The following is a 16959-nucleotide window of genomic DNA, read 5'->3' on the forward strand; positions in this document are numbered from 1 at the left end:
TCAATAGGCCCTGGAATCCCCAGTAACAATCTGAGAGGAGGAAATCCTCATGGATAAACTAACTTTCAAGAAATTAACGAGTCTAGTACAGCGCTAAACTCTAAATAACTGGAAGAAACGTGTCTTCAGATTCGTGGCATGTTAGAGACACAAGAGAGACCTAAGAATCCATTGTGGTTGACAGAATGATATCCTCCAAAGCTGGCCTCCAAAAGCTGGAAAAGACAAGAAACAGATTCTCCCAAGAGCCTCCTGGAGGAATGTTGCGTACAGATCCACTTTCAACTTCTGACCTCCAGAACTCAAGGGAATACATTTGTGTTGCTTTAAGCCACTAAGTTTATAGTAACTTGTTATAGCAGCAAATAGGAAACTAAAACACTCTCTTTACTCCCCGCCCCCACTCATTTTATAGATGAGAACAGAAGCTCAAGGTAAGTAGCTTTTCCAAGACAAGAGAGCCAGCAAGTGGCCATACCCACAGGTGACCTGGCCCTCAGATTCACAGCCTGGTGCCTTCCCACTCTACTTGCTTAACTTTACTGTCCCTTCCTCCAAGAGCTAGTCACCTGACTAGGGGAGAAAGACTAAGTGATAAAATCTTTAGGGGAAAATGTTGCCAGTTCTAAATTCTGCGGTAGTAGAGTTGCAACATGAATGTAGTGTGGGCAGCAAGAGTTGCTGGAATGTTCGGGGAAGCCCTGTGCCTGTGCCGCTGAGCTGCGAGCTAAGCTTCAAGGAAGAGTCAGATTGGTCAAGGAAAAAAGGAGAGAGCAGGCTGGTGTTCCAAGCCTGGGGAGGCAGAGCTAAAGGCTCTAGGGGGAAGAGGAACAAGACCAGTCTGATGAGTCTGAAGGGTCACGGTCTACACCAAGAAGGAAAGAAACACACTCAAAAACTGGAAAGGTGTTTGGACACGAAGACAATACCACAGGTTCCTTGGGCAGAAGAGTGGCACACTGACAATGGTTTCTTCTGGAAGTGGTGTGCCCGGCCTCGAGGGGCATCAGGAGTGGAGGAGTGAAGGGTGCAGCCCAGAGACGAGAGAATCTTGGCAATTCAATGGAGCGACAGGTGGGGGTTTCACGAGCCCATAAGGCCAGTGAGCACAGGGTGCTACAAGGGGGTGGCCAGTAGCTATCTCTCTAGTGGGTGAGGAATGACCCATCCCCTGGGAATTGCAACACATGAAACAGACAGCCCCAGGACATCCAATTTTTGCATGAGTCCTCGGGCTGGAAGATCTTGCCCGAAAGGCATATGAAGATTCCCCGAAGAGCCCAGCCCACTCTGACATGTTTGGTGGTTATTAAAAGATGAGTGGCCTGAAGTGAAGACCTCTGATGGGAGAGAGAGGAGGGGTGAGGGTGTTAAATTCAACTGTGCCAACAGCCTGTCACTTCCACCGCCACAAAAGGGCTCCCAGCCTGGCTCGAGCCAGCTTCCTGAAATCCCAGGCCATTTCATGGCCATGGCAACTGCACCACTGACCCTTTTCCACAGTATTCCAGGATATTTTTAACCTGGCCACAGGACTTGGAGGTTTCCAGATGGAGAGCTGCTTTCTGTTACTTACACACGAATGAGGTTTGGCCAATGATGAAGAACTACACTGGTGGGGGGGAGTGGGGGGGGGGGAGGGGAAGAGGTATCATGCACGTCTAAGACCTTGTATCTGATTCCACCGATAGGAAATGTCCAGAATAGGCAAATCCATAGAAATGGAAAGCAGGTTTGTGGTTGCTAGGGCTGAGGGAGGGAGAAATGGGGAGTGACTGCTTAATGGGTCCAGGGTTTCCTTTTGGGATCATGAAAATGTTCTGGAATCAGAGGATGGTGATGGACACACAACACTGTGAATGGACTAAATGCCTCTCAACTATATACTTTAAAATGGTTTAAATGGTGAATTTTATAGAAATTTTTCCAACAATAAAAAAGTTAAAAAAAAAATTTTAATGTTTAAGACAGAAAGAGACAGCATAAGTGGGGGAGGGGCGGGGACAGAGAGAGAGACACAGAATCTGAAACAGGCTCCAGGCTCTGAGCTGTCAGCACAGAACCCGACACAGGACTCAAACCCATGAACCGTGAGATCATGACCGGAGCCCAAGTCAGATGCTTAACCGACTGAGCCACCGAGGTGCCCCAACAATAAAAAAGTCTTAAAAAAATGTCTCAAGAGTTTACTCAGAAATGGCTGTACTCAGCTAACATGGGGATCCATAGTGGAGGACAATATGGTTTCTACTCTTCCAGAGCCTAAGCCAATTACAGCAGCCCTTCTGGAAACCATGTCCTGCAGAATACTAGCCCTGAGAGATTAAAAACAGGTTCTTGTACAAGTAACTGACACTGAGAAACACCCCATGGGGAGTCAGGATATACTTTTGGCAACTAAAGCTCTGCGGAGGCCTAAGGTTTGAAAAACAAAAGGTGTCTTTTTTTTTTTTTAAGTTTATTTTTTATTTTGAGAGAAAGAGACAGAAGACAGCCTGGAAGAGAGAGAGAACCCCAAGCGGGCTCTGTCGAACTCACCAACTGTGAGATCGTGACCTGAGCTGAAATCAAGAGTTGGGACCCTTAACCGACCGAGGCACCCAGGAGCCCCTGAAAAACAAAAGGTTTTTAACCTTTGCAAAAACCAGCACTTCCTACCCTTTGATTATAAGCCAATGTTGTGTGTATACTCCTATCACACTGTTTCACAGGACACATTCTGAGAAATGCTAAGTTAGGAAGAACACATACATGCATCAGAGAAGAAACCTAAAGCCCACGTGATTCAAGGCAAATCTCCATGTCCTCAAATGCTGAACACCCACGACGCAAAGAGTAGGGGGTGTGGTGGAAAGAATGGAGGGACAGTCATGGGCAGCTAGGGAGAAGAGGAAGAGAGGAAGAGGAGGAGGATGGGGAATGGGAACGGCAGAAGTAGGAGATGCCCAAGCCTACCCCCCGCCCCGCCCCCGCAGCCATGGTGCGAAGGGAGCAGCCATGACCAGACCGCTATGCTGTGGCCATAGCGAAGGAGAGGCACGTCAAGAGTGCCCTCAGGCATGCAGAAATCTGACCGATGTAAGCCTCAAACACACCCGCTGGTCCGGGTCCCCTGGAGGCTGTCAGGCCCTGCGCCCCGGGCCACGCGTCACGCCAGACGCTCTCTCCCTCCTCTGCAGTCACACCCTCCATCCTCCTCTAAGATGCCCCAATCAAATCTTCCACTGACACTGCGGGAACTGTTAGCTCCAAATGGCAGCCTTGTCAAGGTGTTGACTTCTGAACACGGATCAAAGGCTCCGAAACCAAAAGGAATTTTTCTAAAGCGCCAGTGGGCACAATCCCTTGGCACGGGTTGTTTATTTCTCTGTGGAGGGAAAGAGGGCTCCAAAATCACATCTCAGAAGATTGAAAACCGACCTCACCAACTCTGCCACCTACTACCCAGCTCCACCCTCGGCGTCTTCTCTCCTGAGTTCCTTATTCCAGTTTACACTTCTAGGTGCCCAAGTACTGAGCCTCTGAATTCAACCTCAGCCATGTCTCCTGTGTAACTGGCCTCTTTACCCCATCTGCTAAATATTGTATGACTCAGGTCTCTGTCAGTTCATCCCTGATGACAATATCAGCTTCTGGAAATGCCTGCCACCCCAGATCTCCAACCATTTACATCCTACGTTTCTTTTTCTAAGGGTTCCAAGTTATGAGCTCAGCAGAAAGTTTTATAGGGAAGCACAAGTCGCTGTAACATGAAAACATTCATCTGTGAACTGACCTGTCTCAAAGGGTAGAATATTCTAGGCAAAGGCATAAAATGCAAACAAATACACCAAGTCTGGGGAAAGCAAAGGAGAGGGTTTTCTCATAATTAAGTATTTATATTTACTATGCTGCTATGTTTATGCATTTTATCTTATTTGATCCTTAACGGCAACAGCTTGCTAATTGTTAGAACATCAGATGATACAGTGACTAGGCATGGTAAGTAAGTTGCAAACCAGAAGTGCAAATCAGCAGCTGATGCAGAATATAATGGAGCCCATAAAAGCCTTATTAGTCAATAACAGGATTCCACTCAAAGCCAATGGCAAACAACCTAGTGAAAGATTAAAGGAGAAATACACGAGAGAGCTTCTGCAGAGAATGATCAAAGAATTATGACAGAACTTTGCAAAAAGCAAGAGAGTTCTCTAATATTTTTGGAATTACTTTTGATAATCCTGTTGCTGAAGTCAAACATAAGAGAAAGATGCCACATCCACACTCTCATACAATTTTGCCGAAAATATCCCAACACTGCCCATATGGGATTCACTCTGTTTACGCCTAGAAATCAATACGTAGCGGCAATTATAATTTAAGTTAAAAAACAAACTATTATTTTCTGTTTTATTTTTCAAGATAAAGCCCCAGTTAAAGAATTTCTTTCCACTACTTACTAAGAAATATTAGGCCCTGATTTAAAAAGATCCCCAAGTCCTATATTAGATTAGTCATCTGCATTGAACGAGGGCCTCCTACGTATGAAATGCACACAGTCTCCTGAAGATTCAGACAGACGCCACTACCACTCCAGACAACCATCACATAAAATCCAGGCTTGTTAACTCATACATGCTGACACCAGTGAGTGATATACAGGCAGTGACTACATACAAAACCTGTGTCCCCTTCTGACCGCTAATCATTCGAAAGTAATCTTAGGATACTTCAATGAATGATGTTTGAGCATGTCAGTTTTGAACCTAATGTGGAACACGAGCATTTAAAAATTACAGGCATTTCTGAGTTTATTTTCTGAAAATGTTTGGATGTGTGGGGTTTACCTGATCATTTTTGCCTTAATATTTTTAAGAAGGTTGAAAATGCCTGATTTGTGTGTAAGAACCCAGGGACATCAGAAAGACTTGCTAATAAAAACATAAAGAAAAAATCAAATGGACTGGGAAACCCAGAGTGGAACGTGACCAAGACCCCACTAGGCAGAGAATGCCACAGAAAGGGAAGAAAGGCCTGGACCTAGAGAGAAGACAAGCAAAGTTCCTGGGATGGATCCACAGAAGAGCAGTGCAAATAACTAACCAGCTACGATTAAAGTATAAAACTAAAAGAAATCGTGTCCTGTGTGGTAACTTTGGCCTCGTGCTATCAGAACAATTTGGGGATGCTCGACGTCCTTGCTTAAGTCAGTTGAAGGAAAATGCCCAGTTAATCCTTTATGTGAGGTTCCACATTATTATGAACACGGCATTATTATGGTTTTTGCTCTTACTCCTGATTTTGTTTCAAGGGGTGTTTGGGGATGGAAAGAATGAGAGCTTTGGAATCAGGCAACCTTGTGTTTAAACCTCATTCCTGCCTCTGAAGAGGCACATCAACTTGGGCAGATGACTCAGTTTCTATAAACCTCAATTTTCTCATCTGTAAAATGGGGACAGTATTGTCTGCCCTAACAGGGTGTTGTAAGGATTAAAGGAGATAAAGCATATAACCTCAGTAACATAGTAGATGCTCTATCAGTGGAAAAGCCCTCTCTGTCTTCCCTTCCTCTAGACTGGTCTTGTTTGCTTGTGCTTTATGCCTTTGCCTAGAATACTCTGTCCTTCAAGACGAGCTTCAATGCCACCCCTTCCATGGAGCTTTCTTGAATGCACCAATACAGATAGTTGCTTCTACCTCCATGTCCCCAAATGCTTTGTTTGGTGCTTACCACAGTTCTTTCAGCCTCCCCTCTAAGACAGGCACCTGTTTCCAGAAGGAGCATCTTCCTAGGGCCGTCCCCTTTCACCCCACCCAGAGCATTGTGCTCAACAGGTACTCAATAACGACTGCTGTCAGAATAGCATTTGGCTGGAGGCAGGCCTGATGCCATGCCTCATGCTTTGTTTTCGATGCTTGGGTCTCTGCTCAGCTAAGTGAGGGACCAGGGCAAACAGGTCAGAGTTTAATCAAATGCTGCATGAACTTCAAACAACCTGGCTCTTACAGTCACTGATTTCCAAGTCACCAAAGACATCCTTGGGACAAAAAAGATTCACGGGCAATGGCATGGGAGCAAAGGCTGCTCCTTCTTGGTTCTGCCATGGGACCACAGCAGCCAGGCATGCAGAGGCGGCCAAGGCTGTCTGTACACAGAGAACACAACACGGCGGCCCTTCACTCAGGCAGGTGCATGACAGCGCTTTATAAAGGGCAGTGGAGGGGAAAGAAGAAGAGAGGATGTGCCCCCCTAAAAAGGCAAACTTTACACTTTCCCAACTGCATCTGATTTCGTAAGTCCTGTCAGCTCCAACAAAACAGGAGAATACACCAAAGACCAGCCAGGCATGGGATCCAGGACTCAGGGAATCCAACAAAGAGGAGAAATAGAGAATGGCATCCCCAGGATGATGGCCATAACCAGTCGGCTGGGCGACCAGTTGAGACCGGACCAGCTGCAGGAGAGCCTCCCCCCACCCAAAGAAAACAAAAACCTGAATTATTACCCAATGGGCCTGACAGTACTAATAAGAGAATTAATTATAAGTGATAATCAGGGGCATCTGGGTGGCTCAGTTGGTTGAGCGTCCGACTTCAGCTCAGGTCATGGTCTCACAGTTCATGAGTTTCAGCCCTGCGTCGGGCTCTGTGCTGACAGTTCAGAGCATGGAGCCTGCTTCAGATTCTGTGTCTCCCTCTCTCTCTGCTCTTCCCCTGCTCGTACTGTGTCTCTCTCAAAAATAGATAAATAAATAAATAAATAAACAAACAAACAAACAAACATTAAAAAAAGAAAAGTGATAATCATATAGCAAACTCAAGTAATGGGGCAGGGTGGGACGATTATTAACCTCAGAGAATACTTTAAAAGTTACACCAGAATTGTAAACCATAAGCAGGGTACGGCCTGCATGGCCCCGCTGAAAAGAGTGATAGCCGTAATAATATAAACCCTGATATAAACAATAACTGTGATACAAGTACCTTGGAAAATATAGATATGTGATGAGGGGAGGGGGGCAGACGGAGGGAAGGGAGGTGGGGGAAAAGAACAAAATCTTCACTTTCCATAATAGGAAGTAAAAAAAAAAAAAAAGCTTAATGGACTAAAAGTATGAAGTAGCAGTTATAAGCATGTTATTTAGAAATAATTCACAGATATTTAGAAATATTCACAGAGATGAATAGCAGAAGAAACCACTAAATAATTTAAAATAATTGCCCCTGGGAATAGCAATCAGGGATGGCAAAGGGTGAAATAGAACTTTTTTTTTTTTAATGTTTATCCATTTATTTATTTTGAGAGAAAAAGAGCATGAGCGTGAGCGGTGGCTGGGGGGATGGGGGGCAAAGACAGAAAAGAGAGAATCCCAAGCAGGCTCCATGCCATCATCAGGGCAGAGCTTGATTTTGTGCTCCCGTGAGATCATGACCTGAGCTAAAATCTAGAGTCGGATGCTTAATCCACTGGGCTGCTCAGGCGCCCCTGAACGCTCTTTATTATAAGCCTTGAAGTAACTCATTGCCTTTTTATAAACATATACATGTTTTATTTTGATTAAAAACTTCATGCACTGCTGGACAGAAGTCCCTTCCTCCAGGTGTTCCAACAGATTCTATGGGTCCTACGGGGAAGCATTATGTTCAGCCCAAGAAAGACCCCGGAGGCATCCTACAGAGACAGTGGGCACGTGGAGGGAGACTGTCTAGATCGGCTGCTCTGGGAGCCATCCAGAGCCTGGGCTGAGGATGGCTGGGAACACAGCACAGGGATGACTCAGGGAGAGAGGGAGAACCAGCAACCTTCACCACCCCCACAACCAAAAATAACTCCCAGGTGGCACCAGATGTGACGTGGGTTTGGGTGTTACAGAGATGGCAGACACAATCACCAGGGTGATTGTTCTGAGAAGCCCCAGTCTTCTCCCAGACACACAAAGATCTTCTAATGATCTCTGGAGGAGACCGTGAATATCCTACTTGCGTTTCCAAACAAGGAGCTGCTTCAGTAAAATGACTACCAACAAACAATGTATATACCGGACCATCATTGGTGCCGGGTACCAAACATCCGGTTTTATGTTGAAATATGAAGATGGACCTTCTTCAAATTTCTCAGCGCCCGACGAGGTTGACTATCACGGTGTCCCTGTTTCGTTAATGGACAAAGAATCTATGGGAACTTCAAAGCCAAAAGACTGTGCCAGACAAGGTTAAATATCTGGAGGAACAGAACTATGTTCCCTTGAGTACGGGACATCAAGCCAAGCTTTGAACCAAGACCAGCTCTTTAAGAAGCTTTCAGTACAAAATCCTTGAGATATACTGGTGCACTTTCCGCACATTTGAAAGGACAAAACTGAAACCGTGGCTGGTGGTGCTCTTATCCAGGGTTACAATATCTCTATGCTCCGCTCAAAGTTTAAAATAACTTCAAAAGCGCCGCCTGCTTCTAAGTGGGTTACTGTTACACAGGAGCCAAGCACTGAACTAATAGCAGGAGAGACATTTCACTCTGTAATATTATCTCATCAAAAAAAAATTCCTGGGGACTTAAAAGGGAAACTTCCTTCCTTTTGTCCCTTTTGCCACTGCCGGCCAGGGTAGGGTGTCACTGTGGTACAGAGGTTTACCTGAAACAATGGCCCCTAGACCTTCTCTTAAAAGGTGTGGTGGCCAGAATCAAGACGTATAATGTATGTGAAGGAATGGAAAAGGATAGCCCCACACGTTTTTCTCTTGAATCATAGGGATTATTTTTTTCTATGAACAAAGAAACAGACAACTCTCTTTGCTTTTTGAACAAACCCAGTTTAAACCTGTGTCTGCATCTAGAATCTAGAAGTACCTGAATATAGCTCCCCCCTCCCCCGACCCTCCACTCCCCCCCACCCCCACCCCTGCCATTTGGTCATGGCAATGAGGACAGAAACCTGCTGCAGACACAGAAGGCTATTTCTGCTGTTTGCTGGAACTTCCAAATGGGAGCTGCCTGAGGATTAAACCAGCACTCCTCAGGGCGCCTGGGTGGCTCAGTCGGGTAAGTGTCTGACTTCGGCTCAGGTCATGATTGCACGGTTCATGGGTTCGAGCCCTGTGCTGGGCTCTGTGCTGACAGCGCAGAGCCTAGAGCCTATTTCGGATTCCGTGACTCCCTCTCTCTCTGCCCCTCCCCTGCTCACACTCTGTCTCTCTCTCAAAATAAATTTAAAAAACATATAAAAATTTTTTTTAAGCTAGCACTTGTTTGCTGAGGCCTCTGGCTGTCAGGAACACTAAGCTGGAGTCTCTTGCAGTGGGTGTCATTTTGTAAAGAAAAACCAAGAACAGCCTCTATCCTAGCAGGCTCCACTATACCAAAAGAATAACTGAGAAGTTGCTTGTAGGAAGACGGATTAAGCAACAAGTATCTCAATTCCACATATTCCATGTCCACTTTCTCCCTTAAATATCCCGCATCCCCTGGAATTTCACTGTCAGATAATTACGTTGAAACTCAGGTACGGCCTTGTGTACATATCTCATGTCTGATTTTACAAACCTCCACTCAGAACTTCCATTTCCAATTTCAACTAAGTAAGGAGATGTTTCATTAGTTAAATTTTTAAAAAAGTATCCAATAGACCATAGAAAAGCACCTGAAAACGTTAAGCAAAAGACAATTCTACCTCCACTCATTTGGTTTTAATGTTTTTTCATTTTTTATAAGTAACCTCTACACCCAATGTGGGGGTCAACCTCATGACCCCCGAGATCAAGAGTTGCACATTCTACCGACTGAGCCAGCCAGGTGCCCCTCTATAACCATTCTTAAAGTGACTGGAGGTGACTCATATGGCCATCAAATGACAAGTATTAATCTCTACACAGAAATTCACTGACATAGTTTTACTTCAAATTGCAAGGCAATGTAATAAAGGACACTTGATTTTTTAAATATTTTATTTCTTTAAGGTTTTATTTTTTAATGTTTACTTATTTTTGAGAGAGAGAGAGAGAGAGAGAGAGAGAGAGAGAGAGAGAGGGAGGGGCAGTGAGCGAGGGAGACAAGAGGATCTGAAGCAGGCTCTGTGCTGACAGGAGACAGCCCTATGCAGGGCTTGAATCCCGAACCGCGAGATCATGTGACCTGTGCGGAAGTCAGAGGCTTAACTGACTGAGCCACCAAGGCGCCCCTTAAAGATTTTATTTTTAAGTAATCTCTACACCCAACATGGGGCTCAAACTCACAATCCTGAGATCAAGTCGCCTGATCTACCGACTGAGCCAGCCAGGCACCCTTTGATCGTTCTTATTATAAAAAGGTAAGGATTAGGTGCTTACAGACACCAGAGTTAACAAACCAAGAGGAAAGATGTTGGAGAGGAAAGGGTAAAAGTGGTATTCTCATTCTTCAGATTTAAAAAGAACACCATAGGGGCACCTGGCTAACTCACTACAGCATGCAACTCTTGACTATGAGTTCAATACCCACATTGGGTATGGAGCCTGCTTAAAAAATAAAAATAAATAGAATAGAATAAAATACTACAAAACAACAAATCATTAAGACTATATGATGCCAGTCTGAAACTAGAAGAATAAAACAAGTGGAAAAGAAATTCCAAAAACACATTTAAGTTTTTCATGAGATCTTAACATAACACAAACTGGAAGTAACATCAGGATATATAAAGGAATCATTTAATAAATTCTGTGGGCAGGTAGGTAGCAATGTCGAGAAAGGTTCAGTCTGGCTATCATATATTATTCTGAGAAATGATGAGGCTGCAGGAGTTAGGACAATTCCTTTAGGACAATTAACAAGGCAGATGGGCAATCAAGTGGACCGAAAGAACAATGTATTTTTAAAACTTCCCCATATGATCAGCAGCAGAATAAAGATAAAACAGAAAGGAATGAAATGACAGAGTTAAGGGATAAATGTAGTCTATAGTAAAGAATAGAAAAACCATCAATCTCACTGCTGATTAATACACAGCAGGATCAAAGTAAATCATTGCTAAACCCCACTGAGGGAGGCTGTACGGAAAGATGATTATGAGCACATCTGGCCACACTGTTTCTCGGCTCAATCTGGGGAGCATTGGTCTAGCAAATGCAACAAAGCTCAAGCTCCTTAGGTCCTTCTTTCCCCCAGAACTCCCTTTTTAGAAAAGATCCTGAGGACATAATCTACAGCAAAGAAATTTTATATAATAAAATCTTAAAACGGTCCTCCTCCAAACTGTGAAAACTTAGAAAAAACAAAGTGCCATTACTGACCATACTATATAACCAAGCAAAACAACGTGCATAGTTTATGGGCTATTATGTCATCACAAGAAGATAATGATGAAGAGAACACAGTATAAAAAGTACCATGTTAAATCTGAGAAAGGTTTATGTGCAAAATGATGCCTATTGAAAAGTACCACCTGCTGATGGGCAAAAACTGAAAGCAAACAAAGAGTGTAAAAAGTTGGTGGGCAGGGGCGCCTGGGTGGATCAGTCAGTTAAGCGTCCCACTTCGGCTCAGGTCATGATCTTGCAGTTCGTGAGTTGAAGCCCCACATCAGGCTCTCTGCTGTCAGCACAGAGACTGCTTTGGAGCCTCTGTCTCTGTCTCTGTCCTTTCCCTGCACACACTCTCTTTCTCAAGAATAAATAAACATTAAAAAAAAAAAAAGTTGGTGGGGGCAACTGGGTGGGTCAGTCGGTTAAGCCTCTGATTTCGGCTCAGGTCATAAGCTCACGATTAGTGAGCTCGAGCCCCGCTTCTGGTGAACACAAGCCCCGCTCCAGGTGAGCCCTGCTTCTCTTTCTCTCCCCATCTCCCTCTCTCTGCCCCTCGTGGGATTTCTCTGTCTCTCTTTCTCTCTCTCTCCCTTGCTCATTTGTGCCCCCTCCCCTAAAAAAAAAAGGTGGTGGGGCAGGGATGCATGGGTGGCTCAGTCAATTAAGCAACGAACTCTAGATTTCAGCTCAGATCATGCATGACCTCACAGTTTCTGAGATCAAATCCTGCATCTGACTCTGCACCAACAGCCCAGAGCCTGCTTGGGATTCTCTCTGGCTCTCTCTCTCTCTCTCTCTCTCTCCCCTCCCACCCCCCACCCCCAATTCGTGTGTGTGCACACACTCATGGACTCTCTCTCAAAATGAATAAATAGACCTTAGTGGGTCATTGTCATTAGAGAGGAAGGACAGTGGGAGATTTTCCTTGTTTGGATTCCAGTACAGTATTCATTTAAACCAACATTTGCTGGGCACCGACACTGTGTTGGACATTGGGCAGGAAAAGACAGTTAAGATCTAGGCCCTCCCTTGCTGTACTGCTGTTTGATCGGCAGTTTGAAAAAAATTCTAAAATGTACATGCATACACTGGCATAACAGGTGACTGAAATTTGAAGCTCGTGGGGGCTTTTTCCTTTAAATCAGCTCTATGGGTAACACAGTTTCAAAGTAACAAATGACTGTTCCAGGTAGTGATGCAGCCTCAAGCAGGCATGTGCTTTCCCACCACAACATGCCTCCCTCCAATGGGCTGGTCCAGCAGGACTGAGCACACTCTCAAGAAAGTACTCTGTAGGAGCTGGAAGGCCAGACACCGTTGAGCGTGTGCTAGCTACCAAGGGAAGCACAGGCTGCCTACAAGTGATCGGCAAGAAAACACAAGAGAAAGGTGTTGCAAACCAGCTTGCAGGGTGGAACCAACAAAACACACTGTTCTGATCAACGGAAACATAGCAGTTTAGCTCTGGTTATCCTAGTATGTCGGGCTTGCTCAAGAGGAACACCTGATCACAGAAACACTTTACGAGGTTACACCATAATAATCCCTTTCCTTTCTCTCTGACACACAAAGAACGGGCAGACAAAAACACGCCGCCGAACATTACAATAAAGTAAGTGCAAATCAGGCGTTCTTTATAAAATAAAGACCGTAACTCCTGACATTTGAGGAATTTCTTACAAGGAACCAATGGATGGAATAAGCCCAGCTTGCTGTACTCTTGAGTTTTTTGAATGCAAAGAAAGGCAGGCCTTTGAGGGGCAGGTTCATTACTTCCCAATCAAGATTCGAAGCTCATTTTTATTCAGAAGTTGTCTTTAATTGGAAAAACATAGAAAGTAAAATGGGAAGAATAATTCAACACTTGCCAAGCAACTGTTCTGAGGAGATTCTTAATCCAGGTTTTGTTTTTTTGTTTTTTTTTTAATGTTTATTTGAGAGAGAGAGAGAGAGAAAGAAAGTGTGTGAGCAGGGGAGGTGCAGAGAGAGAGGGAGACAGAATCCGAAGCAGGTTCCAGGCTCCAAGGTGTCAGCACAGAGCCCCATGCGGAACTCGAACTCACAAACCAGGAGATCATGACCTGAGCTGAAGTCCGATGCTTAACCGACTGAGCCACGCTGGCGCCCCTTAACCCAGTTTCTAAGAGCAGGCACTTCGGTGTCTAGCCCAGAGCAGAGCCTGTCATTCCACGCTGACGTCACCATGGAACTGTGTATCCGACGTGGGCTTTAAGGGGGCCAGGGTGGGTCCCCACACTGCCACTTAACATCTGTGCGGCCTTGGAAGAGCCACAGAACCTCTGAGGCTTGTTCCCCCGTCCAAAGGGCAGTGCTGATCATGCCCATCATGGATGTATTCCTGAGGATTAGCTACCAGGTGGGTCTCTGTGCTTGGCAAGTGGAAAGTGAGCCAAAAGTCATGACACCGAAAGCACAAGCAACCAAAGAAATAGATCAACTGGACTTCCAATAATATTAGAACCATTTATACTGCAAAAGACACCATCAAGAATGTGAAAAGACAACTCACAGAATGGAAGAAAATATGTGCAAATCATGTATCTGACAAGGGACTAGAATATAGAAAGAACTCTGACAAATCAATTGATAAAAAGACAAATTATCCAATTAAAAAATGAGCAAAAGCGGTGCCTGGGTGGCTCAGTTAGTTAAGCACGAGACTTCAGCTCAGTCATCATCTCATGGTTGGTGAGTTCAACCCCCGCATAGGGATCCGTGATGACAGTGCAGGGCCTGCTTGGGATTCTTGATCTCTCTCTCTCTCTCTGCCCCTCTCCCCACTTGTGTGCATGCTCTCTCTCTCTCAAATAAACTTTTAAAAAATGGGCAAAGGATCTGAATAGATATTTCTCCAAAAAAAGATATGCAAACTCTAATTAGCACATGAAAAGCTGCTCAACATCATTAGCCATCAAGGAAATACAAATCAAAACCACAATGAGATACCATTTCATATCCACTAGGATGGCTGTGATTAAAAAGACAGAAAATAACAAGTGCTGCTAGGATGTGGACAAATCAGAACTTTCATCCACTGCTGGTAAGAATGTAAAATGGTAAAGCTGCTTTTAAAACAGTCTCGCAGTTCCTCAGACAATTAAACATAGAGGTACCATTTGACCTAGCAACTCCCCTCCTAGCAGTACACCCAAGAGAAATGAAAACGTAAGTCCACACAAAAACTTGCACATGAATGTTTACAGTAACATTTATAATAGCCTAAAGGTGTAAGTAACCCAAATGTCCATCAGCAGATGAAGTGGTGAACAAAATGTGGTCTCCCCATACGGTGGAATATTATTTGGCCATTATGTTGTGTTTTGTTGTTGTTGTTGTTGTTTTTTTTGGAGAGAGAGGCAGAGCATGAGTGGGGGAGGGGCAGAGAGAGAGGGAGACAGAATTTGAAGCAGGCTCCAAGCTCTGAGCTGTCGGCACAGAGCCCAACATGGGGCTTGAACTCACGGACTGTAAGATCAAGACCTGAGCCAAAGTCGGATGCTCAACCGACTAAGCCACCCAGGCGCCCTTATTATTTGGCCATTAAAAGGAACAGAATACTGATGCATGCTACAACACAGAGGAACCTTGAACACACTATGCTAAGTGAAAGAAACCAGTCACAAAAGTCCACATCTTATATTACTCTATTCATACGGAAGTCCAGAATAGGGAAATCTATAGAGACAGAAAACAGATATCTTAGCAGCTGCTTAAGGCTCGAGGGTAAAGGAATAGGAGGAGAGGGAGGTACAGGGTTTCTTTCTGAGATGGTGGTGATGGTGGACAACTGTGTGCATACAATGAAACCCACTGAAATGTACACTCACCATAGGTGAACTGTACGGTCTATGAATTATATTTCAGTAAAGCTCTTATTAAAGAGTGATGCAAATAAAGGACAAGTTACAAAAGAAAAAAACAATAGTTCAGGAACACTCTAATTACCATTGGTGGCATGGTGTGATGAGAACACAGCCCCGAGGTCCAGTTTCCTCATCCATAAATCAGGGGTGGTGTCCGCATCACCCGAGTGAGATGGCACAAGCCAATACATTTAATAAATTAGGATTCCAAAGTTGATGGGTAAATCAGGGCCTGCTGGCCAAGAGGGAAAGGGCCCTAGTCAGGGGCCCAATGCCACCATGAACAGAGTGAAAACAGGAGGATCCATCTAAGGGGCATCGGTGGAACTGGAACTACCCCCATTCAACATCCCCAAGGCCATGTAACCAAGCAAGAAACCCATCAAAGGAATGCATGAAGGCAGGACACCAGTGACAAATCCAGAGTGGGCAAGAGCCCCCAGGGAGGGGAAGGCTGCCTTGGGTTCCCTGAGGACTCAGTAGCAAACACCTGTAAGGTACAGATTCACTTCACTCCATCACTGCTGCTCAGTAATTGCCCTGGTAAGTTTCCAACCCAGGAAGGGCCACTTGATGAAAATATTCCTGCGTAGTCTGTTGACAGCAGGGGAAGGGGGATAGGGAGCGGAGGAAACCATAGGCTCAAGAGTTAAAAGCAATAAATTATATGCTAGGCTTTGCCACCCTGTATGACCTTGGGCAAGTCGCATAAGGGCCCCATTCTCTCTGATCCTGAGAGCAAGAGGAATGCCTGCCACTTGCCTACCCCATGGGGGGTTTAGGGAGGATTAATGAGATAATGTCTGAGCGGTGCTTCAGGCTCCTTGGAGACAGCCGCTATAGATCAGGAATTATTAGCACAAGCTAGGACAGTTTCTGGCCCATTCCTCACCTCATTAAGCTACCTATGCTCTATTATGTTACCTATAAAAGTTCTTGCTCAAGGAAGAGTGGACCAGGGAGGTCATAACCCAGGTTGGGTCTGCCCTTTGCAGATCTGGTTAAAGCCACTCCACTCCCTAAACCCACACTCAGGCATCTTGAAAGTTTAGCACAGTGCCCAGCATTCGATGCCAGAAACAGGTGATTAAAAGGGCCCTCTGGACTTCTTGCTTTTAATCCAGATCCTTTGCTTTGTGTCACTACCTCCCAACCCCCAATGTTCTAGGGCACCAGCAGAGTGACCGCCAGCTTAGGCACGGGAGCAGCGCGGACAGGTTCCTGGAATCTTCCACGACTCAGTTCTTAGGTGTCAGACTGATGGACAGGTTTTTGCAGTGTCTAATTTCAAGGCTACCAACTGAAGAAACCGGGTGACTCTTCATTCACAATAAAAAAAAAAAAAGAAAAAACAAACAAACAAGCAAAAAGCTATATTTATAGTATTTCTAAGTGAGGGCAAGGCCATGTTGTATGAGTGCATGTAATAGGTACAAAAAAAAATATACTTGATATGAGTCTCCATCTTCAAGGGTCTTTATCCAGTTAGGCGAACTTGACATTTATTCCTAGAAAGCTCACTAAGCCTTGGTATGTGCGAGGAGAGAAGTCAGAAAAGGGGACCTGGGGCGCCTGGGTGGCGCAGTCGGTTAAGCGTCCGACTTCAGCCAGGTCACGATCTCACGGTCCGTGAGTTCGAGCCCCGCGTCGGGCTCTGGGCTGATGGCTCGGAGCCTGGAGCCTGTTTCCGATTCTGTGTCTTCCTCTCTCTCTGCCCCTCCCCCATTCATGCTCTGTCTCTCTCTGTCCCAAAAATAAATAAACGTTGAAAAAAAAAAAAAAAGAAAAGGGGACCTAGGTGCTTCAGGTCAAAGGAGGA

At 45.0% G+C, this 16959-nt stretch overlaps 1 protein-coding gene across 3 annotated transcripts in view; it reads right to left on the reverse strand.

The window, feature by feature from the left end:
- Positions 1-16959, reverse strand: part of ZNRF3 (zinc and ring finger 3) — a 156709-nt gene that overhangs the window by 62294 nt on the left and 77456 nt on the right. The gene's annotated exons all lie outside the window — the stretch shown is intronic.

Source organism: Felis catus, chromosome D3 (assembly GCF_018350175.1).
Source record: "Felis catus isolate Fca126 chromosome D3, F.catus_Fca126_mat1.0, whole genome shotgun sequence".
In the NCBI taxonomy this organism is placed as follows: Eukaryota; Metazoa; Chordata; class Mammalia; order Carnivora; family Felidae; genus Felis; species Felis catus.